At 31.3% G+C, this 8,965-nt stretch overlaps 1 pseudogene; it reads right to left on the reverse strand.

Moving 5' to 3' along the window:
- Window positions 1-139: 139 nt before the first annotated feature.
- LOC149885712 (uncharacterized) lies at window positions 140-1,270 on the reverse strand (annotated as a pseudogene).
- Window positions 1,271-8,965: the final 7,695 nt, after the last annotated feature.

Consider the following 8,965-nt stretch of genomic DNA (forward strand, 5'->3'; position numbering starts at 1 on the left):
TTGAATAATATGTAATGTCCAAATATGTTTGAATAAAATTTGACGCTGATGAATGAAAATAAAACATTGATTAATGAACCAACTTAAATTAAACATTCACTCAGAGAAAATCAACATTTGCTGTAATAAACATAATTATGTTAAAATATTTGTACACATGTTCAAACAAAATAATGTTCTTCTCGACTGCTAAGCATCCTGACGAATCTTGCATCTTTACTTCACTTGAGACTAGCAACAACGTTCGAATGCTCCTCGTTATACAATTTGATAGAAATCTTTGAACTAGCATCATTCTTTTGATGAGCTTTAGTCATTGCCATAACTATTGCTAAAGTTATAAGTATTCATATACTTTTGTGTTTATATATACTATTAGCAAGCACTTATCAGTTTCAATTTTTTTACACAAAGTTTCGTCAATAAAGACTATTCAAAAGTCTGGAGAGGAGGGGAGGACTAATCGCTAATCGGATTTTTGAAAAGTCTTTATTGACAAAACAATGTATAAAAAAATTGACATTGATAAGTGATTTCTAATAATTTATCGTTGCTTTGATTTTGAAGGAATAGAGGGGGTGCAATCACTTCAAGTTATCCTTTTTTTTTTCATTCAAGTTTTAAAATTATATTTTCAAACAGTATTAGTATTTTACTGCAAAAACTAAAAGTAATATGCTTCAAAATACTCTTATACAAATAATATATGAATTTTAATCACCATTAAAATGCTGCAAATGCATATAAAATACATTACCACATACCTCTTTAACAGCTGTTAATAAGGGATATGGTAACAAATGACGCATTACAATACAAATGTTTCAATAACTGAAAAAAAAAATAACTGAAAAAAAAAAAATTTAAACAAAAGTTTCATTCAGGAAATAATGACATGTGCTTATAAATAAGAATGAAATAAAAAAATTTTAAAATTAACACACCACTCAGCTAAAAATGTGATAATACCTTTTTCATCAGGATTGCAATCCAGATCATTTTCATTTACTGGGTCTGATGTGAAATGGCATTCACCCTGATCATCGTCATATTGATTATTAAAAATTTGAAAAAGAAAATTATCTTCATCATTGTCAATATCAATCTCACATTTATTGTCATCATAACAAACATTTTCACAATCATTAGAAATACTGCAGGTAGACACATTACTTTTCTCATAGTAACTTTCACCATAAATTTCTTCCATATCTTTATCAACTTGCTCTCTCACTGTTCTTCTTCTACTTGTTGCATATGAAGCAACCATCCAAACTATTAGTATCAGTTAAATTATAACGTATAATATAAGTAGCCTAATATTATTAATCATTATTCATACAAAAAAACAAAATTTTAAAAAGATTTAACTTGAATACATTAAATATAAGAAGAGCAAGAGGTGTTTTGATTCAATTTTATGAAATTAGTAAAAATACGGGTAAAGTTAAATGGAATCATCCTCCTCAAATAATTAAATATGCAATAACAAGAGGTCAAACTCGGAAAATGCAAAAGCAGTTCACACATTCTACCACAAGATTTAAGTTCTTCACAAACAGAACAGTTAACAATTGAAATAATTATACAGGAGAGATAATCAACTCTAATAATGTGAATGTCTTTAAAAACAAGTTTGATTGTTTTGAAAATAATCCTATCATAAATATATATAAACAGTAAATAACTTAACACTTGTGTGCACAACTGGGTACCCGGGTGCCCACTACAGCACATTTTTTACTGTAAATAAATTTGTAGATAATATTTTACTTTGGGCATTTAGATATGCATTATATGACTCAAATTTAACATAGTTGTGCATAAAAAATACCAGAAACAAAAAAGTTTTTTAAAATAATTAAGTTTGAAGTGAACATGCTTTGTGGACGCAACCGAGTACCCTAGTACCCGCAATAAGAAATCTCAAGTCAAAATAAGAAATCAAAACTCAGTTATCAATTTGCTACATTTTTCTAAATAAAATATAAAGTTTATAAAAAAAGTTAACAAAAAAACACTCATATATTACATTAACACATTTAACAAACCCAAATGAATGTTCGTCACACACAGGATTATTGCATTGAGAGCAACTCTTTCTTGTTTTTCTTCTCTTCTTCGTTGGCTGTTGGTAACAAATATGGCAAGCACCAGTAATTTTTTTTCTTCCAGATGAATCTCTTTCAAATGATGGAATTAAAACTTGATCCACTAAAACACTTTGCTGTCCAATCACACTTTCAATAGCAATCTTAGTATTGTAATGCCTTCTTACCTGCAAGTTTTGATACCGAATATTTACCATAGGTTTAGCAAGCTCTTCACTTAATCAGCGCATAAACAACCTTCGCTGATTATTTTTTTTTTTAAATCATCTTATTATTTTCTTAATAAATCAAATGCGATGCAAGTGTACTGATGTCTAACATGTTAAAGAACATTACCAGTGGCCATCTCAAAGTGCGACGTTAAGTAGTGTACCTACTTATCATTTGGTCCATGGTATCAACTCCTGTTTTGCATTTGTTATAATAAGTAATAGTGTGTGGCTTTTTTTTTAGATCCTCATTTACAGCAATATCAGAGTGAATTGTTGATAAAAGAGTTACTGATTTATTTTTTTTTGGTACGTAAGAGCACATTGTTATGTTTTCATGGAAGGCAAATATAGATGAGTATAATTCTCTTGATTTATTTGGACCCATTATCGGTGGAATATATGGTTTGTTTTTCTTTAATGTGCCAACTATAGTCAAGTTCCATGAGAGCAATTGTTGAGCAAGAGATAAACTAGTAAAAAAATTATCCATGCAAATGTGTCTCCCACTGCCTTTGTACGCAACTGCGAGTTCTTTAACAACTCTTTCACCTTGGTTTTTTTCTCGTATCTGACCAGTTTTCCCAGTGTAAATGATACCTTAAGAGGAAAAGCATTTTCAGCATCACAAACCCACCATATTTTAATGCCATATTTGGCTGGTTTTGAGGGAATGTACTGAGTAAACTTTGTGTGACCACGAAAAGGATAAAGTTGTTCAAAAGGATAAAGTTGTTCCATTTCATTTTGACTATCGGTTTCAATTTCACACTGACTTTTTAAATGACGTTCTATACTGCTTTTAAGCACATTCCAGTCAGCTGTTTCCATTTGTTTATAAACTAGACATTTACAGATGGTTGTTAGTTTAGTAGTTTGTTAATAGATGTTGTTTGTTATCTTTGTTTTGAATATATTCACTTACACACTTCACACGGTATTTTGCTATACCGTATGAAGTGTGAACTCGTTTGAATATTTTTGTTTTCAGTGCCAGATTGTCAATAAAATGTCTTATAGAAATTCCAGCAACAGTGTAAAGTCAAACAGGTTTATTTGGGTGAAGAATCTACCCTCTTTTTCTAAACCGAAAAAAGATCCAAGTATTCCATCTGTTGAAAAGCTAACCAATCTCACACGGATGCCGACAAACCGTCAAATTCTTGGAAACTTCACTTTTCTGTTCAACAGCAAAAACGGCGACTGAATCGAATCAAAATTATGGATATAGAATTGCTCTGGAGGGATGTTCTAGACTTTCCACTATTATCCAGCGCACTCATCAGAAAGAAGCTCAATAGTCTGATTGATCTATATGACAAAAACAAAAAGAAACCGTCTGATAAATTCACTGCAACACTTTCTCAGTTATTAGATGTCACTAACGTTAATGGAGAATGGAAAAGCACGGAGGATAAAGAGCTCTATCAGAGGCAAGTTGAGAGTGGAGGAAAGGTTGGTTATTCAATGATCAAACAAGCCCCTTTGGAGTCAATCCACCCAAGAAAACGAATCCGACTATCAACAACTCAACCTCAAGCCAGCTCTTCTCAATCCCAACCCACACAAACACATGAAAGTGACTCAGAATCTTCGGATTCTGAAACCTCTAATTCTTCACCCGAGTCGCCAACCTCTTCTTCCACGTCATCTTCTCCTGAATGCAAACCAAAATACCAAAGATCAAGCACTACAGCAGCGGGTTTACTAGTACTGAAAAACAACATTTCTACACATAAAGCACATGACGTTCTTGCAACCATTGCTGAACATGGTCATGATGTGTCGGTTCCAAGTCAGGCGGGTGTCTGGAAACGAGTAATCTCTGAAGGACAGAAAATGAAAACCAAAATTGTTCAAAAACTTCAAAGCTATGATCCCTATTGTCTCCAGTTTGATGGTAAAAGAATGCAAGGGGAAGAGTATCAAGTTGTTCTGCTGAAAAATTTGACAACCGAAATCAAACTCGGTATTCTTAAATGTGAGAGTGGTTCTGCCGCGGCCATTCACAAGGAACTTCATCAGCTAATTGATGAAAACGATACATGGGAAAATATTCGCATGATAATCTGCGACACGACCGCAGTAAATACTGGTCGTTTGCACGGGATTGTAAAGCTCATGCAGGATGATGTCTTGAGCAAGGGGTTTCAGAAGCCACAATATATTGGCTGTCAGCACCATGTGCTCGACCTCCTTCTGAAGCATGTCATGGATTTTCTTATTCAAGAGCCAACAACCAAACCAGAACTCAGCTATTCCTTCATTAACAAAATTAACAGAAAACTATGTCTCTCTTCAGGCTGAATACCACCTCGTTGCTACAGATGATGTTAACACAGGCGAGAACCCTGGATGGCGAGATGATTTTAAGTTCTTATTTGAACTATGTCAGGCATATCGTCATTACAAAACAACTTCACGTTGGCCTATAATCAGCTGGAAGAAACTCCCAAATTTACACCAGGCAAGGTGGAACTCACGTGCGATATATAGCATTATTTCTGATACCACGTGTTATAGCATTATTTCTGATACCAGAGTGGCGCGATATCCTCACTCCAGCATGCGACTTCATCTGCTACGAATGGGAAAATGCTTGGTTCCATTCGCAACACTACAATGAAGCGTCCTTCAATGAACTATTTACCTCACTCATGAAGATAAAATGCAAGAAAGCAGTTAAGTGTTTGGAGACGCATTGGTCAGTCGAAGAGTCATTAATTGACATTCCCAGATCTAACCAAATTGCTGAACGTGCTGTAAAACAGATGGAGGAACTTCATGCGAAATCAAGAAAAATTGAATTTTTTGTACATTTTGGACAAATTGCTAGCTGTTCTGTATTTTATTTGTTAATAAAAGTTGCTTAGTTATTACTAATACTCTTTTGAATAAAGCAAAAAACACATGTCGTTTTTTTAAAAAAAAATTATTTAGTCACTTTTTTCTTCCGAAGAGGGGGGGGGGGGGAACTTTTTTAAAAAAAATCAAAAATGAAATTTATATTCTTTAATTACCCATAAACTTTCCTCGATTGCAAGTGGTTTCATAAAAAAAGTTTTTTTGTTATCACAGTAATGCCCATGCATTTGCTGTCATTGATTTATAATGTATTTCGAATAATAATATTTTACTACAAAAGAATTTAATAAATCGATTTCTATTTCTTCCAAACAAGTCGGTTAAATTCGTTGTGTCAACAGTCTACTAAAGACTACTGCTGATTTTATTAATTTATATATTTTAAACCTAAATCTTTTTCTTTCTCGCAATATTTTCATTCTTGTTAAATAAATATTTTCTTTTTCTTTATTTTCTCCAGTTTTATTTATCTTTACTATACAAATTAAACATGCTATCAGTCAAATTTCAATGTGATGTATTTAAGCAGGATCCATCCTCCTATAGTAAAATAAATCACATTTCTATGTAATTATAAAATATACTTGTAAATAATTTTTTTTTAGTTATATAGTAAGAATTGTAAAATAGTAATTGATTTCTTTGACCAGGAAGTTCCATCAACTACATTAAAAAAATTTAAAAAAATCATGAAAAGTACCCAAAAGAGACTATGCTGTCAAAATATATTTGGCAACTAAAAGAAAAAAATATTAACTTTAAATTAAACTGGTCTATTCTAAAACTGCGCCTAGCTATAATAACATATCTCAAAAATGTATATTTTGTTAACAAAAAATGTTTTAAATTATTACTTATTTAGATCAAGAAAATTTACTAATTAAAAAAAACTGAACTTATTTCTAAATGCAAACATGAAAATAAGTACCTTTTAAAAAATTATAAAAACAAATGACCAAACTTGTTAATCAAATTTATTTAATTCTAATTACCAATTAACAATAATAAATATATATATATATATATATATATATATATATATATATATATATATATATATATATATATATATATATATATATATATATATATACCAAAACCAAAAGCCATTCAAAACTATTTTTCGCTAAGTATTACCGAGTTCTCGACACTTTAGTGTGCGTTGTTGAAAGAAATAATTAAACGTCAGATTTTCTACCCTACCTTCTGAATCAAAGTATGAAAAAACAACATAATTCAATATCGATGTCTTTTATCTTGTAGATGACTAGAAAAGTTGTGCTTAACATTTTAAACTCTTATTATTTGAAACATTCATCTTTAAGTTTAAGGACAAAATGCGTCATCCGCCAAATTTTTGTCAATAATATTTTTTTCAACTTAGCCCAACTTTTGCTAAGTATTATTCAGCTTAGACAATAAATTTTCAAAAACAGTTTTTTTTAAAAAAGAAGTTATAGAAGCTAGGACGAATTACCATAAAAATTTAGACTGGCTTTAAATCACCTGAGTCGTATTCCGACGATGGCCTGACTTTGATTCGACCTTATTACTTGAGTGATAAAATAAATTAACGCTTCCGACGTTATGCCAACGTCGGCCCAATGCATTTTAAATTAGAAGTATTATTTCTGTAAAATCCTTCAATTGAATCGTTTTGAATGATTAAAATTACTTTATTCAAATTTACTGTATTAATATAATTTGTTTTAATAATTTCAAATATTTAGAGTTTTATTATAATTAATAATTTTGATCTAAAATGAATAAAATCATTAATTATTTTAATAAAAACTATCGGATAGTAGTCTTACTACAATCCGATAGCTTTACCGAAGTCACGATCCCGTCCTGATCGTTTTTTTAAACCCAAGTTTCTAGAAGAACGTGAAAAGAAAAGATTACTTTAGGAAGAAGAGTAAAAATCAAAACTTCATATCTTTACTGACGGTCTGATTTCATCAGAATATTAGATTACTGAAAAAGTATTTCAACTGTATATTTTTTTTTGCTGAAATAATGTTTCGACAAGTGTGTTTGGATTCCGTCTAAAAAAAGTTAGTTCGTAACTCTGACGACGCTTCATGTTTTTTATTAAGTTTGTATTTACTTAAGGAGTTACAAATAAGTTTCGGTGACGAAACTGTATGAAAATTTAAATCAGTATTTGAAATATTTCATTAAAAGCCAATCGATTTATTTCATAAAATTCCAATCGATTCTATGGTAATTTTAACATTTTCCCATTGATAGTTAGAAAATTTAGCTACAGACTTGGTCATATTTCATCGCACAAAACTCTCTGAAATTAACAAATTTACAAACAAACAGCTTAATACTAAACCAGATGATGCCATCAGTAATTCTAAACAAAAGAAATTCTATGGTAAAGCTATACAACAGAGATATACATTGACCTAGCAATATAACAAAAAGAGTTACAGAAAGAAAAAAATTTTAATGAAATATTTAAAATATTCTTTGATTGGGTGGGCTGTATGAGCTGAAGCCCCGTCTTGTTAAAAGATGAACTGCTTGCTTCTGCCATACAAGTGTCTGATTGATGGAACTAAACACGTTTCCAATGTGTTCTTGTAGGTCTATTGATTAATTCGGCCTTCATGCAGCTCACAGAAGCCTATACCATTGTGAGAAAAACATCCCCAGATGCCAACCGAACCTCCACCGCCTTGTCGACGATGTTGCAAAAACCTGTCTGAATACTTCTTAGTTGCAAATCTTTTGACATAGATTCTTCCCTTGCGGTTTACAACTTGAAAGTTAGCTTCATCACTCCAAATAACTTTTGCCCTCTGTTCTACATACCAGTCCAGCCTTTTTTTGGACCACACTGGTTGTTTACGTTTTTCCGTGATTGAAAGAATAGGTTTTTTAGCAGCTATGTACGTTCCAATACCTTTGTCCGACAATGTTCGTCTCACGAGCTCTCTGCTAACTTTTTGATTATTTTTTGATTCATAGAAGATTTTTGCTAGCTTTTTGTAGCTGAGTCTGGGGTTTTCTCTGCTCATTCTGAATATACCATTTTTGTCACGGTTGCTGAGTTTGGATCGTCTCCCAGTACGCGGCATGTCGGAGACGTCCTTGGTAAGTTCCCAGGTTTTGATGGTTTTTCTAGCGCAATATTCAGAAATGTTAAGTATTTTGCCTATTTGAACGTTTGTGTGATTTTTTGTCCGCGCCATACCAATAACTTGCCATTTGATGTCACTAGAAACTGATTTTCGACCCATTTGCTCGCAATTGAAATTAATTTGAAATTCACAATATTTTAAGTTGATTTTTAATGAATTAAAAGCTGCCTGATGATGTTGTGATGAATTTTTTGATTGAAAAACTACTCAATTATTTGCTAATTAATTGATAAATTTGCTGCGAAAAAAAATTTCGCAGCGGATTTATCAATTAATTAGCAATTAATTGATTCTAAATAAAATCGTTTAAACTTTTGTGAAATCTCTTAATTTGTATCACCTACCTTTTAATGAAATTTCTGAGTAAACGGTAATGAGTCAAAACCTACTTTATTTTTATTCTATTAACAAATAACCTATTTACCAACTTGGAAAAATATCTATTTTGATATCTAATTCCGTTAGATTTTTATTCAAGAAAAACCGAAGATTAGATTTGAAAATTCTGCAATCGTTTAAACTTTCGTGAATGGCTGTATTTATGTCACAGATTAGAATCAAGACATGTAAATCAGACATTTGAAGATTTTAACAGATATAATTGTAAAACTAATATGTTCATTTT

This window comes from Hydra viridissima, unplaced genomic scaffold, assembly GCF_058129835.1.
Source record: "Hydra viridissima isolate aposymbiotic clone 2 unplaced genomic scaffold, HvirCarnegie_v1 scaffold_7, whole genome shotgun sequence".
Lineage (NCBI taxonomy): Eukaryota > Metazoa > Cnidaria > Hydrozoa > Anthoathecata > Hydridae > Hydra > Hydra viridissima.